This window comes from Teleopsis dalmanni, chromosome 1 (genome assembly GCF_002237135.1).
Source record: "Teleopsis dalmanni isolate 2A chromosome 1, ASM223713v2, whole genome shotgun sequence".
NCBI classification, from domain to species: domain Eukaryota; kingdom Metazoa; phylum Arthropoda; class Insecta; order Diptera; family Diopsidae; genus Teleopsis; species Teleopsis dalmanni.
Genome location: NC_051846.1, coordinates 9,887,749 through 9,906,875, shown reverse-complemented (window position 1 = coordinate 9,906,875; position 19,127 = coordinate 9,887,749). Strand labels below are relative to the sequence as shown.

The window sequence follows — 19,127 nt, the reverse complement described above, 5'->3', positions numbered from 1 at the left end:
GGGCTTCCAATTTATAGCAGCAAGGATATGAGTTGTTTTCAGACACGGGTACTGTGGTAATTTTTATTATACTGTTATCAATATAAATATGATTTAATTTTAATTAGATATATATAGAATTTAAATATAAACGAATTTAATATATTCCAGAAGTAATCTAATGTCAAAGTTCAAAAAGTTGGAGCCCATGCGAATTAGAACTACTTCATTCAATAAATAATATTTTATTTTTATAAAAAATTTGGGCAGTTTTATTTATATAGTTTTAAGATTTGTTTTTATAAATCATAACTATCTGCAAAATGATTGTGTTATATATAGATTTACTCGGGGTGCATGGATTTTTAAAACCTATTTACAGGTAACGATAAGAAGAAGATTATGCTGATCAGTATCGTCATTAATATCAAGGAAGAGGTTTCTTAATTTAGCAAATATTTAATATTATAATATTTCTTATTTAAAATTGAAACGCTTAAAAGTGGTAATATTCTGTGTGTAGATGTCATATAGTTAGATAGATCATTTTGAAAAATTCTAAAACTAAAAATATAGCAAATATAAGGAAAGGGAATTAGAGGAGACAGTCCCATATCTTTTAAATTTTTCCTACGTTTTCATCATTCATTGACATAGTATTTTGCCTAGACCCCATGTCACTTTCAACATCGTCTCAATATCCATGAAAGTGCTTATAACTCTCATGGTTCTGATATAGCATCATTGCCGAAACCTTTCCTCAAAATTTTGAATACTTCATTGCACTTAAATTAGTTGAAATTTTCCATAAAATAACACCAACGTTTTATCTTACAAATAATCTTTAACTATACAAGTCTTGTTTATGAAGTGGCCAAAGTCAAACTTAGTATCGCAACTGTCTAATACTTACCACACATTTTACTGACAGTGTAACCAATACACAAAATAGGATTCAATACACACCCCACAGTACGGATAAGACTTAAGTAATCTTTTCTAAATATTATAGATATCAATAACTTACCTAATATCGTGTGTAAATGTATTTCTTGTAACCCGAAAACCATGTCATGAACTCTATGATGTGTTGCATCTTATCCCTAACACATATATTGTTCCTAATACCATCCACATTTGTGCAAGCTATTTCTTATAAGATTTCGAATTTCGATTTGAATCTGAAAGGAACATTTTTACAAGTAGTGTACTTGCTGCACAATCCTTGCTTTGGGTTTCTACAGCCACATAAAAGCGCATGCACATTAGTCAAGTGCTTGAGTGAACACATGTGCCGGAGTGCGACTTGACTTTCAAGGACGATGCACTCCACAGTTTAGAGCGCATTTTTTCCTGCATTCTTGTGCTTAACCAGCAAACAAGGCACTTGGCAAGGCGAAATGGAGTCGCTGCATAATTTTTGATTTATACTGGATTTTGTGCAGTGAAGACATGCACATCCATTCCAAGAAAAAAAACAGATTTATGCACATTCGAATGGAATATGAAATTGATTATGTGTTACTATTTATTATAGAATCTAAATAACTATATGATTTGCTATGTATATTTCATGAACACTCTTACGTATGTTTACTTAATATTTATTTGCACAAGGATACAATCTTTTTTTTTGGATATTCACAAAATCACCGAAAAGCTTTCGGTTTTGTTTGCCCAATGGCATTTTCAGAAATCATTCAGGCACAACACAGATAACACTTTCCGGCTTAACAGCAGCTTTGGTGAAATTTCTCACTTCCATCGAAGCGCTCACATCTTTATCCTTTCAGAACAGTTGCATGCAAAAAAGGTTCAAAAAGTGGGTTTTTTGAAATTATTTAAATATTTGCCAACAAATGATAAACTGCTGCCGACATGAATTTGCTGCTGTGCTGATAATTTATGTGCTTATGTGCATGAGTTTATGTGCTCTCCAGGTTCCTTTGTACGTGAGTGAAAGGCATTCAGCACATAATTTCGCCTTTTGCCGCTTTGCCAGCTCCTCAAAGAACTATTAAACACTTGTAGTTCCCTTTTATTTGGAGATTTACAAAATTATTAGGTTAATGAGGGTCTCTAAAAACCCTTTCCCTCTCAGTCTTATTTTAACTTTTTAATTATGAAAATTTTAATTAAATGCAACATTTTATTTTGGCTTTGTGAGAAATTTTTCATGAAACATAAAATTCCGCTTGAATTGTTTCATAAGAACTTAAACTTTTTAATTACATTAGAAGAAAAATTTTGGAAATAATTTCATTTGCTTCTTATTTTAACATGAAATATTTTTATATAAAGAAATAAAGATTAAAGTTTAAAAAGTAAGATGGATTTCTGTTTACTTTAACATTTAAAATATAGTAGTACCATTAACGCATTCCATTCATCAATAGAAGTCAGTGCCAATCCGTCTTCTCTGGAATATTAGCTAAAGGTTATAATCTTTCCGTATATAACCACTGGTCGAACCACAATATTTTATAATATCAGAATCAATGCCATTCTGTTAACTCTGAAATCTTAACTGGAGGTTATAACGTTGTCGTATGACTCAACAACTAGTTGAGACATGATTATTCCTTTTTCTAAATCATTGCCATTCCATCTTCTCTGAAATCCTACCTAGAGGTTATAACATCATCGTATTTAACGACTGGAAGGGCCACGATTATTCCCTTTTTTTTTTGAAATAAGTGCCATTCCGCCATCTCTGGAATCTTACCTAAGGGTTATAACATAATCGTATATAACCACTAGTCGAGCGACGTTATTTCATATTTTTAGAAACAGCGCCTTGCGCCTTCTTAAGAATTTTAACTAGAGGTTATAACTTATAGTTTGACTTAAAGACTGGTTGAGCAACGATTATTTCTTTGTTTAAATCAGTGATATTCCATCATCTCTAGAGTTTTAACTTTCTTACCGTATGTTTCGACTAGGCAAACCACGATCTCTCCAATTTTTAATATCTATAATAAACCTGTAGAACTTTTAAATCTTTAAAATCTGTGGTTTTGTAAAAGTTACAGCCATGTTCGTAAAGTAGGATATTTTCTTCCATCCAAATGTTAAACAAAAATCTGTCACTCTTTAATTTCAACTATTTATAATATTTAAACTTAGTAGTGAGATATACTAAGAAGATTTTGGGGTTGAAAACCATCTCTACAGAAATATATTGGACCATTTCGCAATGAATATTTCTGATTTTTTTCAGTCAAATATACATCCCTGAAATTGACATAAGGTAAGTGTAACATTTTATGTAAATCATATTGTCAGAAGGACATATTCTTTTTTTTGTGGAAAAACTTCTTGTAAGATACACTGACAAAGGTAAATCCGCTTCCAAAAAGGTACGGAATTATTTAATCAAGCTTACTTTCTTACCTATTTTTACCCAATAAAATCTTTGCCATCAATGCTTAACTTAATACTTTGAACCCACAAAAATAAAAATAAAAAATAATAATAATATAATATAGATGAAAATATTCCTTTAGAAAAATGAATTGATACCAACATCAAAGCCCTGTTAAGCAGCATGAATTGCGTCTACAGTCAAAGGCCATGAACGACGACTTTTTCTTACCGCTCTCACAGTATGTGTTTTTTTGGTTAATCAACGCTCACAGACAGGGATTTACTTTAATAAGCAAACGCATAATCACACACAACCACAGACTTAAGCAAACAAATAAGTGAATCCCCGAAAAATACGAATGAGTTCAGGATTTGTCAGCTGTATGCGTTATTGATACGTTTCCATCCATAAACTTGGTTGGGTTGGCTTACTTTTCGTATGCTCGTATGAGATAATACCGCCTGCATTAAGGACCACCAACTTGGCTATTGCCTGTGGGTTGTTTAACTTCGCCATTCTACTTATTCAATATTGACGAGTATTTGTGCCTCCAACCATACTTGGCTTGCATTTCATCCTTGAGACGAGTTCACTGTATGCGAGTGGAATGAGCGACATTTATTTACACAAAAGTTGTTTTGTTTTTGGATTTTTTCTTCGACAGTTTCGACTTGTTTGTCTTTTGTTGAATAATTGGATTAGATTACCTGTTCTTGTGGCTGAGCGAAGCCAATTCTCCGTTCTTGCATCAAAGTGTGTTCAATGTTGGCATAGTTACCAAAGTGATTGATGATGTTGTTTTAATAAAGTTTTCAACGAGAAAGGGGTTGCACCCCCAAGAAATTTTGCTGTCATTAAGAGTTCAACTGGCTTCTTCGGTGCGTGTCAATGAATAAGAAATTGCTAAATTATTTTACTTAAGCAAATAATTACCAAAGTCTTTAAGAGATTAATAAATCAAAATGTTGAAAATATTGCCTTCAAACTGAATTTATTGTTGAAATGTGCATTTGAATGCACATGACTTTGTCACTGGCAAACATGCATTAAAAAAATAAATATTTTGAAATGGAATTCGAAATTAATTTTCTTGCCCTGAAAGGCAAGTCAAAAGGATTCTAATAAATAATTCTAAGTTGTTATTATGTCATTGTGGGACTTTAAAGTCTATCAAATTTAAGCAAATATTTGACAATGAGATTAATTTCCAATTTAAACAATAAAAGTAATAAAAAGAAAATATTTTTATATATAAAAAAAATAATGAAAAATTATTTATGTGTGTTTACAAAACTAACATAAAGCATTAATTCAAAAATTAAATCAACATGATAATAAATAATATTAGTTATTGATTCATTTAAACTAATATTGTTTAAAGAAATTCATATGCTTGACATATTAAATTTGCTTCCAACCTAATACTGAAATCTAAAATATAAATGTCTAGGACTAGGAAAGAAAGACTAGCTAGATGAAGATTTTAATCAGATCACTAGACTCACATGCTCTATCGGTGTTGACATGCCACTTCAAATTAGGAGAACAAGTGATAAGACTTAATCTTAACGATTCTAGCCGTGGTTGTGGTTCTGTGGATGAGAAGAAAACTATACTTTACCTTTTGTTCCAGAGCCCATCATTGATTTGGTAAATATTTAATATCTTTGGAACTCATTTTCTCAATGACCTGACAAATTGTTTGATAGAGTTATCAGATTGGTTGTATTCTACTTGAATAGAGAAGTCGTACCTTCTCAAAATGGCCCCATTTGTACACCGCATTTATGACATATATCTTTTATATGGCTCTTCAGGTCAAGATCAAGATGATATCACGAATCTTAAGAGCCATAGTTGCATAACAGGTTATTATTTGTAAACAACGGGCCATTAAGTGAGCCTTTCTGCCACCCCAACCTTATCTAACAGTAAAGTCTTCAACGATATACTAGCTACTAACACCATTAAATACGGAACAAGATCGCTTATAGTCTGAAACTGTATAGTATCTGTAATTTAGTTTTTTTAGATTCAATATTAAAGAACAAGGATTTTTTGACTCTAACGGCGCCGAAGTTTGTTTAACTTTTACCATCCAACTTAACTTTTAACTTCTCTATCATTAATCTCTCCCCATTTCGATCTCTCCTTATTTTTCACAACTTTTTTAAAGATTGTTAAAAGAAAGGTGCAATTTTTCTAAGTGAATTATCGTAAAACAGTGATCAGTAGTATTGTTATAGAAAGCACAACACCGGCTGATGGTATGTATGTCCAGTAGTATGTCTAAGGATAGTACAACCTAAAGGATGTACTAAAGATGCAATTAACTAGCATGCAATACCGTATCTCTATTAAATTATTAAATTAACTAAACGAGTGATTTATGTTTCCAATGACGCGAAAACTTTGCCCATATTCCCCTGTCTATTGTTGAGCCGTCAGTAAAAAGTTATATATAATAGTGTGTTTGAAAGGTTTTCCCTTTTTCTCCTATTTCTCAATGTATATATTATCCGAAAGTGGCAGTCAAAACATATGTATTGATGCTAGAAGTTAGGTAATAATATGTCATCCTATACTAACGTTTAGAAATTGCGTCTAATATCTGTCTTTCTTCATATGTAACATACGTTCAGTCCAGCATACTGTTGTTCTCAGCTTGACATCGCTTTTACAAGTGACAACTTTAATATGTGGGTCAATTAGTAGAGCTACTAATATCTCGTTAAAGTGGTTCATCAAGTCCAAGATGAATATGTACTTGCATTTATCAATGGGACTGGCTGGCTCTAATATGCTCATTCTTCTCTTCATAATTACGAGGAATATGGGATCAAAATGGCTTTCTAAGCTAATTGAAAAGAAATCGTTCCTTCTTCATTTTTACCTATCTAGGGCATGCCCCAAGGCCCATGTATATCCAATGTGTAATATCGGGGTGAAAATTGTATCAATAAAAAAGTTATTAAAAAATAAATTAAAAAAATATTTTCCGATATAATATGCAAAATATAATTAAACCTACAAAAAGTTGAAGTATTAAAAAAATAAAATGCGTAAAATTTCAGTGTTTATTTCTTTTCATTTTAGGTCAAGTAAATATTTATCCTCTCTTATTTCTCCACTTCATCCCTTTCCGCCTGAGTCGGATTACTTATTCTGTTAACGGAGTGTTTCGTTATTTGGCCCAACTGATTTTGATGTGAGCTTCCAACAAAGGCACAGGTACGTCCGCGTGTGAATCCATTCGCTACTCCCTTTCAATTGTGGTTACGCACCACACAATTACACTGCAGCCAAAACGATTAAAACACCAAATTGTGATAGTCACAAGGATATCAGTACGGCACGCATATATAGTTCCATTCACCTCGCTCCTTTGGGTGGAAATTATTGGTGCTTTTTGTTGTCAACAATTTTCAACTTCGGCACATTACGACAGGACAATAGCCGAGCCAGTGTCATTGTTTGTATTGCATAATTTTGTTGGTTAATCTTTGGTTTTCGACTCGTTACGAACGCTTTATAGAGAAAGTGTTGTCCTTTCAACGAGGGAAGTGCGTAAAACTGTGGACTTCTCTTCTGGTAAATGTTGTAAAATTTTTGTGTTTTATGGTTTTTGGTAGTCGCGGACACAATTAATTTTTCTGTGTGGTTAGAACTTTTTTTTTCATATTTTTAAAATTTTAATTTCACTTTCTCTTTTATTAAATGAAACTCATTTTTTGCTTATTTATGAAAAATAATTTTTACTTCTTTGTAAAATTATTCAAATTATTTTTTTTGTTTTTGATGGTTACAAACCACGAATATTTTTAAATTAAAATTGCAAACTTGAAAAACCAAAAGGACCTCTCAATTTTGTTACACAAAAGTAACGAGAAAATGTTAGAGATTTGAATTGGAAGATAAGGACATGCTAAAATTTGAAATGATATCCTAGACTACAAGAATACATTGTATCCGTGCGGCTGCAAAGTCCTTACCATTTTCACTGTTCTAAATGACGCAATAATTTGTTTTCTAAATTGCGTTCTGCAGGAAGAAACATGTTTAGATAAGCGAAAGAGCCTTAAGATAGGACATGGAGGGACATTAAAGTTAAAAATTTTCCTTAAAGCAAACGCCTTAAATAAATGTATTTTAGTTTCTGTCAATACACTTGAAATGAATATGAAAAGGTTTAGAGGCAGGGCCACTAGTTTCTAAACAGGAAGGCCTTAAAATAAGAATGTCCTTTGAAAAACTTTTTTATATTCTACAATAGACACAAGAGAATCTCTAATTCAATGCCAAATATTTATATTATTATATTTTGAAAAGTTTTTGATATAATGTGGAATATGAAGGAGTATGAGGTATAGTTTTGCTACCATTCGATTTTTGAATATGAACTATAAGAATTATTTCGTGATGTTGGAGGAATTCTGATTCCTTGAACGCGGGGATACGAAAACGAATTTTTGAATAATTTGACAAATTTAAGACGAAACTAAGTATAAGGATTAGATATAGATTTTTATGTTTATGAATTATTCTATGATTTTCGCTTTAATATATATATATCGACCGACAAAGAGTTCGTATATTGTTTTGACATTTTATAAAAAATTAAGAATTCTGCTCTTCAGGGTTCAACAATTTGAAAACAAATCTTAATAAATTTTAATATTTAACTAACTAGCAACTATGCCAATTGGCCTATTGTATTACGGTATAAGAAGTTCAAATGTTTAAAAACCAAATCAAACCATTGGGAAAACTTTAAATGTTCTTTATGTGAACGTCTAATACAGTCATTGGGTGTCACACATGCTCTGGGCAAATGTGAGACACTTTCATCGTCCTCTCTACAGTTGCGGCAAGAAAGATTTAACGAGGGATTCCATTTTTATCATTTTTAGCATTTATCCTTAAATAGCTGTGACCCGTCAACACATAAACTACGTCCTCTCTACAGTTGCGACAAAAAAGACTTAATGGGAAATTCAAACTTCTAGCACCTCTCTAAACAGCTGTGACCTGTCCACAAATATACCACAACACATTCAAATCTTACACGACATTTCAATGAAAGAGGTTGCATTTGTTCTTTAATATATAGCGGCTGTCTGGTACACATATGCCTTGATATCGTTGAGTTTTAACATCTTTTATTAAATTGCTCAGCACATAATAAAATTTAAGAAATGTTTTCATAATGTCAATGATATGGAGAGCTCGTCTGCCTTGCTGAAAAATGGCAGAAAAGATCTCTCTGACCAGGAACTTGACGTAGAAACTCGATAAACTCGAAACTCGATGTGTAGCAGTCAAAAACCGTTCTACATGTGAATTAAACTGAGCTCAATAACTTTAAAGGTACTTGACTGATAATTAGTATGTAAATATCCCTATTAAATTATAAAGGAATGTTGCATTTCCAGACAAGCCATAACTACCAATGATCAGGAATCGTATAATAAATCGTAAATTATTTAGAATAATATAAATAGTTAATTTTTTCACTCCTTTCGAGACAAAAATATTGCCAACACTACTAACTACTTTAGAGACATCTGTGAATATGGTTAGACCATTGCCTAATGGAGATTTCCCGACAGCTAGGTGTCTCTAGATGGAAACTTGACCTTACTAATCATTTATAGGATTTTACAAAATCCATTAACTTGATTTCCTATGAGGGTTAAAAAAATATATAAAAGGAAAAATTCGATCAAAAATACCATAATTTTGCAATGCATTACGGTTTTATACTGAGTCCTTCCAATATCCAGTAACATCGCATGAACCACATCAATAATTTTAACAAAAAAAGAAATTTTTCCAAAAAATGTAATGAAAATATTCATTATGCGCCCATTACGTGCCATCCGTGCCCGCGTGTCCTTATGCCTGCGTTCGCTCATAAATGCTCACATGATGTTGTCATATTAATTTCAAGGACACACGTGCGTGTTCAGGAGCACTGATGTTGCTTGCTGGTACGCAATGAAGTAAACAAAGTCATAAACAAAAAACACAAAACAAAAAATAATAACCAAAAAACAAAAAGGACCCAAAATACAAAAAACGAAATCTTGCATAGTTCAGTTTTGCGCCTAAAAGTATGCTACTACATTTATTGGTTGATCTATTTTCGGTTATTCTTTTACTCCTACTCCGGTGTTGGCGCAAATTATGACAGCAACTGCTGGCCTAAATATTATAATAGTTGCTGTAGTGATTATTATTATTATTGCCGCTCATGCAGCTGTTGTTGTTGTTGCAATGGCATTTTGTTGCTGCTTAGTAATGTAATTGTTTTTACACTACACAAGGCATCGCATCACTGCGGTGTAATAGCAGAAACACTCCTCTGGGACTTTAATGTCTTGAAAGTGTATGATGATCATTGTGTGCCGTGCGCAATTGTAATCCTAACTCGGTAAGACTAAATATAATTATACGTGTTTATACGTGTATGTAGGGTTGTGTCGTATGTTGTATGTATCGTATGTATCGTATGTTGTATATGAACAGGTTTGCCGCACGCATACGGAACGCATTTGCAATTAAGAAAAGCAATAAGTAGTGCGGTTTAATTATGTTTTCCTAAATGCGCTAAGAAAATGCGAAAATGTGTGAGATTATTTGTAAGGCGAGAAGGTGCTGTGGGAAATGAAAATTAGGTGAATTGGGAACTTTTCTTCTACAAAGAATAGTAAAGTGTCGTAGTGTTCATTTGTGCTACTAACTTTAAGTAAACTCAAGTTTAAGTGACTGACTTAAGTGAAATTTTTAGCATATATAATTCTGCATTTCTGACATTTAAAGAATTTAGTTCTAATTAAAGTTATTTAATTAAAGAAAATAGTTGGAATAGAACTTTAACATTATCTTTTTAGTTTTTAACCAATATCTTACATATACAGGGGATCAATATTTTTGTTTCAAAGTAGACATGTGTATAATTTTTAATTCTATTTAATATCAATATTTATTTTTCAACCTCATATCCAAATTATGTGGCTGTTGAAGGTGAATTATTTGAAACGTATTGAAGGCGCAAGGTAGATAAGGTAATATTTCTAGTGAAAAATCAAAGTCGAAGTCATAAATTTAATTCTATTGCAAAAGGGTAGTGTTGATATGGCATTTCGCATGCTAACCACTGTCATACAGAATCTAAAATACTTTTTGTAAAAACGCACAGCCAACTACTGTGCAAGCAATACCTTCTTGCGTGTCACACACAGACGAAGGCGCAATGACATCATGTTCAGTAGAACTCTCCCTCTAAGATGCATTCGTCATTTCTTTTGCTTATAGGAAAAGGAACTTAAGAACACCCCAATTGAAGGTTTCTCCAGACCTTAATTAACTTCAATTTAAATCTCACCCATTCCCAATCCATTTTTACTCGCAAATTATCACACGACTTCATCTACGATGTTTATTAGCCTTTATAATTCCTTTCTTGTTATCTATTTCATAGACCTCTGCAGGCTACAACAACAACAACAACAACAAACATGCAGGATGGAAAAAAAATACTTGCTTTTCTTGGTAATGTTCCAAATAACCTTCAGCGAGACGATGACCAATCCCTCAACATAAGAAATAGTCGAAAAATAAGAATTACTGAACTATGAGATATAAATTATCTCATATGAGATTTGAATAACCTTTTATCTATCGTGTGAAGAATGAGATTTTAATAACCTCTTAACTATCTTCCGAAGACATACCTTAATTAATAGTATCGCGAGATTGCACAATAGAGAATAGATACATATTGGATTCAGTCCATAACATAACTCTAGCTCATTTAAAGGGACAACTTTTTTATGCCATTTCAAGGGTTCCCTTTCCTACAAAAACTGAGTTAAACTTGAAGAACATAAAACAAAGGACTCAGGGACTACATGCTTTATGCGAATCCAGCTCTTTGACCACAAAAAGAGTTGGTGTTTATTAAGCGGTGAATAACGTGTTCACTTCAGTTTTTTGGAATGTAAAAAAGAAATTTTATTAGATGATTACCTCCAACCTGGTAAAACAATAAACTGATTTTCTGAACAATCTAATGCATAAATTCTGACAAATTTTATTTATTTACATCTCTCTCTCTCTTTCTCTCTCGCTCATTTTTTTGTTGACGATTTTTTTAAATAATGGAATAATAACTGCTTCGAACGAGAGTTTTGCCATTTAAGAGAAGAGAAAATGATAATAATAGTAATAATAAATATTATTATAAATATTAAACAACCTAGTATACATAGACTTATGTATGTCTGGCAATGGTGCATAACAACTATTTGACATTTAATTTAATTAGTTATTGACCCAAAAGCTTATATCAAAAATGCAATGATAATTTATAAAATTAATAGAATTTTAAACGAATAAATATTTCAAATGTATTGTCATAAATTGTATTCCTCCAAATAACACACAACTGAGCCTATTTCCAAAAACCTTTCCGCACACGGAAGCCAAGCATAGTACGTGCTTCAATAATTAAAATAATTCACACTGATTCGAAGGATATCCGCACACAAACCTCAATAAGGACGAACGTGTGCCAGTTTTTACTCTTTATTATTATTTTTAAAATAATTGCACTGAATAAACAAATTAAATCAATTTAAATAACCTTAATTATTTTTAATTACATATTTATTATTATTTCAAAGTCAATCGCCCATGAAAGGATTTTATTTTATTGCATATTTTCAATTATTTGCATGACAAAATAAAATAAAATTTAATTCCAATAAATTGTGGTAATTAAATTTACTTTGATGTTGAAAATACATAAATAATCCAAAATATAAAAATATAGATAAAGAAGACTTTTAGTAGTTCGCTACAATTAATATATGACCTAGAAGCTTTTGATTATTATTATCATATTTAAATATTAATAAGAGATGAATTCATACCTAATAAAATATCTTAATTAGCCAAAAGATTTTACTACACTGAGCATGTCGTAGTTTTTGATTTCTTTATTTAACAATTATTTAATATATAGCAAGTAGTATGAAAAGATAGTCAGATAGATGGCGAATAGAAGAGTATCATAAACGATATGAGTCAGTCAGTGGGTGGTAGACATATTTTTCGTTACATTTGATAAGCTGATTATCAAAATGGGTAAAAACTATATTATTACTAAGAGACTTAATGCTTAATAGCTACAGAATATTATACAATAATTTATAATCACATCAAAGTAAGTTTCACGACAAATGCATATATCACCACTGGGTAATCTGCATTTACCAAATGTATCAATATTGTGATACACATCGTCTTTTCATCGAGAAAGGCACTGATACATCGGTATTTGAAAGCTCTTAAGGATCGTTAACCGCTGGTCTTCATCCGTAAGCAAAAATCAGTGACATGCTGAAGTTATTTTATTCATCATTAGATTTTTTAATTGCCCACTGAAACTATAGAAGTATGTAGATATAAGTAAAACGATTCTTTGTCTGACCTCAAACAGATTGCAACGACTTCTCTTTACATATAGCTATCGATAGGTACGTAACGTCGAAAACCGTCCGCATAGTAATACAACGCAATTATTAAGTTCGATGATTTAATATAACATACCTCAACATAAAAAAATTATTTATAAGACGCTTTTTTACCTAATACATTGATTAGGATACCATTATAAGATATAATGTTATATACCTTTATAGCTCTATTTTATACTTTCGAAGTTGGATTTTTACTAACAAGATAACATCAGTTGGTTACACGTTGATTTTGGTTTTTTCGTATATGTGAAAAAATTATTGGCATTGTTGGCTATGTAAATCTCTCGATAGTTACTAAAGATTTTTGGGACTCTCCTTTTTTAAGAGGAGTAACATAATAAAAAAAATCTATACAAGCGTAAATTATGCTTGTCTTCAGCTACATTATAAAGTACTTAAAACTTCGTCATAATCTGTAAAATATAGTATATTCTCTTACTCTTTCTTACTGTGGCCCTTGCTTCTATTTTTATTCTTACTCTGACTCTAACTCTGACTCTGACTCTGACTCTTACTCTTACTCTTACTCTTACTCTTACTCTTACTCTTACTCTTACTCTTACTCTTACTCTTACTCTTACTCTTACTCTTACTCTTACTCTTACTCTTACTCTTACTCTTACGATGCGTTAGTGTATAAATCTTTTGATTTAAACGTTTGTGACCACCGTCGGAGATAGTTGGTCATATTCTCGGACACGTATAATGATATAAACCTTGCTGTTACTATTACTCTTTCTCTTACTTTTGGTCTTTATCTTACTCTTACTCTTTCTACTTCTCTTACTCATTTACTATTACTATTATTCTTACTTTTATTCTTACTCTGACTCCTACTCATATTCATATTCTTATTCTTACTTTTTACTGTCTTACCATCATTTTCATATACGTACTATTACTTTTACTCAGACACTGTAATTCTTTTTTTATAACTTTATTGATCTTAGTTATAATGAAATAAACTGATTCATCTAATTCCACGTAATTAACTTAATGACTTTGATGACTTTTGAATTTGTAGCGCTGGTCGAAATGTTTATTTTATAACGCTTTTCCAAAAAATATAATTTAATTTAAATTTATGTAACCAAAAAACAAAAAAACAAAAAAATTGGGAATAAAATTGTAATTATTGAAAATAGCAAAAGTAATTATAAACTTGCTAACACACATAAAACCAATTAAAAACAGTGCAAGTACCAGGAATTGTGTCACATTAAAGCTTTAACTGCGTTGGGCGGTTTTTGCTGGATTCCATTTTCAAGCACAGGATTTCCCACACAAAGGCATTTGTTGTTGTCTATTGATTAAAAAATTTGTTGTCTACTTTTTTGATTACATTTATTGGAAAACAGCATACCAAGCAATATAAAGTAAAAAAATAATCCAATAAAAGACATCAAATTTGTCTCGCAGCCTCAAACACAGCAAATCCGCATCCAAATAATGCCTATCAGTGCACTTGTATGAGTTAGGAACAAATTTAATCCTAAATTTAACTTCCCTGAGGCCACTATTTTATTTACTACTCACTCCCATGTCGGGTATTACCAAAGCAATAAATGCTAAAATCAATTGAAACGTTTTGTGAAACCCCATGTCAGAAACTTCCTCACTGCCATTGCCTGCAACTTGGAGCAATCGTAAAAGAAATCAAACCAGAACTCAGGAACGAAATCAATAAAATTGAATATAACACATATCACGGCAAAGTAAAGCAGAACTCAATGTAACTACAAACTGAAAACTGGAAACTGAAAACTGAAAACTGAAAAGGAGTGTCAGGAGCAAAATTGCAAAGTGGAAAAAGTTGCAAAGGACCCAGAATAAGAAAAAGTACACTAATTTACTTTCAGTGTTTGCAAAGGATTTCCAAAAAGCAGTTACTTGTACGAATGCTCATGACTTCTTCTATCATTTAAACATTCCTCACATGCCTACGGAATGTAGGAGCGGCAGCACGGCACGAACTGCAGGAATGTTGCCAATGGTAAAGGATTAAAATAATGTTGGAAAAGAAAAATGTAAAGTGAAAAGTCCTAAAGGAATTCAGCAATTTCCACACTTAAAACGTTGAATGCACACACACACACACACACACACACAGACCAATACACGCATATATGCAAATAAAGCTCCCATTTGTAATTTAGCAGTAATGGCAACTATATTGGCAGTTTGTAGTAGGTTTTTTACTACTATATCACTTTTTTCTTACATTGCTGCAATTTGTTATTGGCAACTGTGGCTTGCCCTATATTTTGGAGCGGCGTTAAAGTTGAAAAAAGCAGCAAATTTCCCAAAAATGATAAAAAGCAGTCACTCGGCTACGGGAGCCACAACAACAGCAACAACAACTGCTACAACTAGCACCACAGCAGTATATCTGATATAACGAAGACTTCGACATGAAGTACAATTCGGTCATAAAACAAACAGACAAGTCAGGCCAATGGACGGACACCCGAGTTTTGCACACTCAAAGACTTGGTTGTGTGCCTTTGGTCCGAAGTAAATTACAATTTTTGCATTTGATATTTTTAAGCTTTATTTTTATTATTTTCTCACCATATTGAAATATAACGTTGGCGGGATTCGTGATTCCTGAAAGTTTCCATTTTGCTGATTTCTCAGTTGCTCTATTTTTGCACTTCTTCCTATGTACGTTCCCCAGCTGTTCATTCACTGTGGATGAATGACCGCACGGGAGCACAAATAAAAATTGCTCCATGAAACGAAAATTGGCGGCGAGTGTCAGTGTTCTTAAAGCCGCAATTCAACACGTCTGATGATTTGGACTCATGGTGAGCCAAAAGTGTTTCAACCTTCGATTTTTTGTTTTTTGAATTGGATTTTCGAAAATAGCTCAGTTTACACAGGTTCACAGAAAGTTATATGTATTTCAATCGCTGCTGCACCGTAGTTTAATGCAATTATTTTTTCAAATTGGCAAATGTCAATTACTGAGAGCTGCGCTCAAAGGCGAAGGCATTTAATGGTATAATAGATTTATTTTTTATTCTAAAAGAGAAACAATTTTTTATTTGCCTTTAGCATAAATAGATTGGATCGAGAAATGAATAACTGTAAATAACGCTTAAGCAAATTGGAGATATTTCGACCATAATGTCAGTAGCTGAAACTTTTCATACAAATGGAGACAGTAACACCCATTCCAAAATACGCTCATAAAACCATAGAAAGCTAGCGTTATATAAAGGGTGGACTATTTGATATCAAACGAGACCAACAGCTTGCACCTGAATATCATCCTCCTGGTTTTTAGTAAACAAACCATCAAAAATAATATAATTTGACGACACATCCTCTTCCATGAAGAGACTGTATGCTATCTACTTAAATATGCCAGCCATATCCTTAGCAACTTTAGCTCCAATCTGTTGAGGAATGCCATTATTTCTTCTATAGAGTCACACAACTTAGTTCTTTAATCTGGAGATGATCAGGTATCATCGTGCCAATAGTGATGTCTATCCATACTTATGCTCTTCCACGCAGAGACCACATTCTATCTTCTTAAAGATACCAATCATATCCTTTGGCAGCCTCAGCTATAACCTATTGAGTAAGGGTGTTACTTCTTCTGTAGAGTCACACAATTTAGTTCTTTAGCCTGGAACTAAGTATTAGGCCTCGTTTCATAGTGTTAATAGTGATGTCTATTTATACTTATCTGACTCATTCTCTTCCACGCAGAGACCACATTCTATCATCTTAAAGATACCAATCATATCCTTAAGCAACCTTAGCTTTAACGTAGTGAGGAAGGATATTACTTCTTCTATAGAGTCATACAACTTTAGCTTTTCGATGACCTGGAGTGAAATGAACAATTATTAATGCCAAAATTTTTTGTTATAACATATAAATTAAATACTGGTTTTTTTTCAACTAAGTAACTTTCGTTTTTGAAATGAAATATATTTATAATAACAGAATTGTTTTTGACATAAAAATAAAAATTTCTTTAGATGTTGTAACCCTTTTTGGGAAAAAAAAAATTTTGTTTCGTAAATAAAAAAATTTATTTTAATAAAACTTTAGTAATTATGTTACCCGAAGATATAGCCGTCTTGCCACTTGAAGAGGCAACTAATTTGTTTTTCAACGGTAATTTTGGAAAACTTATACGAAACATGGAAAATATCATAGACGAGAGAAGTTTGATATTCATTATTATTCCATCCGTTGAACCCCAACTTATGGAAGTTTACCTTTTTCAACGTGATTTCGATACAGCTGTTATGCATGATCATATCTGTTGTAGGGAAATGGATGTGCAGCTCTTCAATAGATTAGAATTATTTCGAATTTCTCGCATATATAGTTCCGCTACATGGATTAATCCTGGCTTGATTCAAACTCTCGCTGACACAATGACCTGAAATTGCATTCCCAAGTGTAAGAAAATTTTCACTCTCAAATTTTATTAAATTAAATGTTTTTTTTAATAACAATTTATATGATAAAATTTATTGTAGGTTCAAGCAGAAGTGGATCATCTTCTCTAGGGTAAAGATGAAATATGGTTTTTACATTATATAAAGATTAAATAAATTTTATTTACGACGCATTAAAATAATTGTCTTTGTGTTTTAATTTAAGATTGAAATTTCTCAGTTTACTTAATTTATTTATATTAATTGTTTGTCCAGCAATTGCTTAGGAGCTGCCTTATTGTAACTTATAAATAAAGAAGTACTTAGGTTAGTAAACATCTGAAGTACTTCTTAAGAAACCATATTTGTTTTTACCATATTTGTTAAGAAATTTTGATTGGGGAACCACTCTAAATCCATACAGAGATCAGAATTGTCGTAATATATTTTGTCCTCTTGATATCTATCTATCTCGTAAGAATATAAAGGTACGGTATTGGTAAGATATAGATACCAGTGCAGTGCGTTTATTACCATCTTAACAAGATGCATCTGTCTAAGGTTGTACTCAACAAAAGATATTTTGGCCTTAATTCGACGGCTCACTTGCTCTATGACAATCCGCTTTTGAGCTGGTCCGAAAGAATATAAGTGTGCTGAGATTTTCGATATCCTTCTGGTATTAGGATGTCTTCAACAGCTATTTTTGTGGCTTTAATTAGAAGTACGGAGTGTTGTCTGTTCAGTTAGAGTCAGATCAGCCATAGTTGGGAACTAGTATGCAAAATATTTTCTATTTCAATATCAGGCTGAATGAATTTTAAGAATATCAACCGAATCTTTTGGGCTCAATAGGAACATGAACAACGAAAGTATTTAACGTTACATTGAAATAATGCACTATACACCTTGAAAAGATAGAGCACAGATTAAGAAAGTATGATTCATTGTAGAGAGCAGTGCAACGCATTATATCCTGGTCGCAGTAACTTATAAATCCTATTTTCCACCAACATTAATATTTACTCATTTACCTCTATAAAATGTTTATAAAGTGTCTATATCACCACTATGAAATCTTTATATTATGTTTAATAAAGTTTTCAAATCCTTTTATTGTTTTTATTTGATAATGTAATCAGCAAAAACGGGCCTTAAAGACATCACAACATTTTAATAATCCTCACTGGATTTTTCATCATTGATTTTTTATATTTTCATAATTGATTTTATTTGAACTTATGTTATACCTATATGACGTTCAGTTACTAAACTCCTTTAAGAATTTTTGCGGTTCTTCAATGCTACAGTAAGAGTGATAAACTCTACATTCTTTTCTTCTGCACTTCTTCTAACACAGTCTACTATTATATGTTTACGTAAAGCAATTATTATAGATAATTTATTCTTCACAGTTTTAAAGAATGCAACTTCTTTCCAAATATTTTCCAATCAAAAAAATATATTGTTTTTGAAATTTCGGAATTATGAGGTTTATTTATACATAATTTTCCATTTATTTTTTATTGGCAATATTACAGCAAACAAAAATTATTAACTATATCAAAATTTATTTATTTTTCAATTTGCATAAATAAATTTGGAAACAAGGTCCCAGTTTAAGCAAACAAATTTGTAGCTATGAAGTAAAGTTAAATTACTGCAAATCAATTTCTTAAGGAATTTACAAACCAAATATGGAAGCCGCAACGAAAATGTTACTCAAGTATTTCCCCTTCCGGATTTCTGGTACTTTCAACAGTTCAGTGTGGAAGTATACAGCAAATACATAGCGTGTAAGATAATGTCTGCAAGTGTAGGCAGGATGGTTAA

The 19,127-nt window shown here is 31.8% G+C and overlaps 1 protein-coding gene and 1 long non-coding RNA gene across 2 annotated transcripts in view; both read left to right on the top strand.

Annotated features, from left to right (window-relative positions):
* Window positions 1-19,127, top strand: part of LOC119673171 (protein sprint) — a gene marked incomplete at its 3' end in the record, with an annotated part of 222,386 nt that overhangs the window by 106,418 nt on the left and 96,841 nt on the right.
* On the top strand, window positions 16,887-17,499 carry LOC119673174. Its single transcript, XR_005252015.1, has 2 exons — window positions 16,887-17,316; window positions 17,397-17,499. It is a non-coding gene; the product is annotated as an uncharacterized LOC119673174 (long non-coding RNA).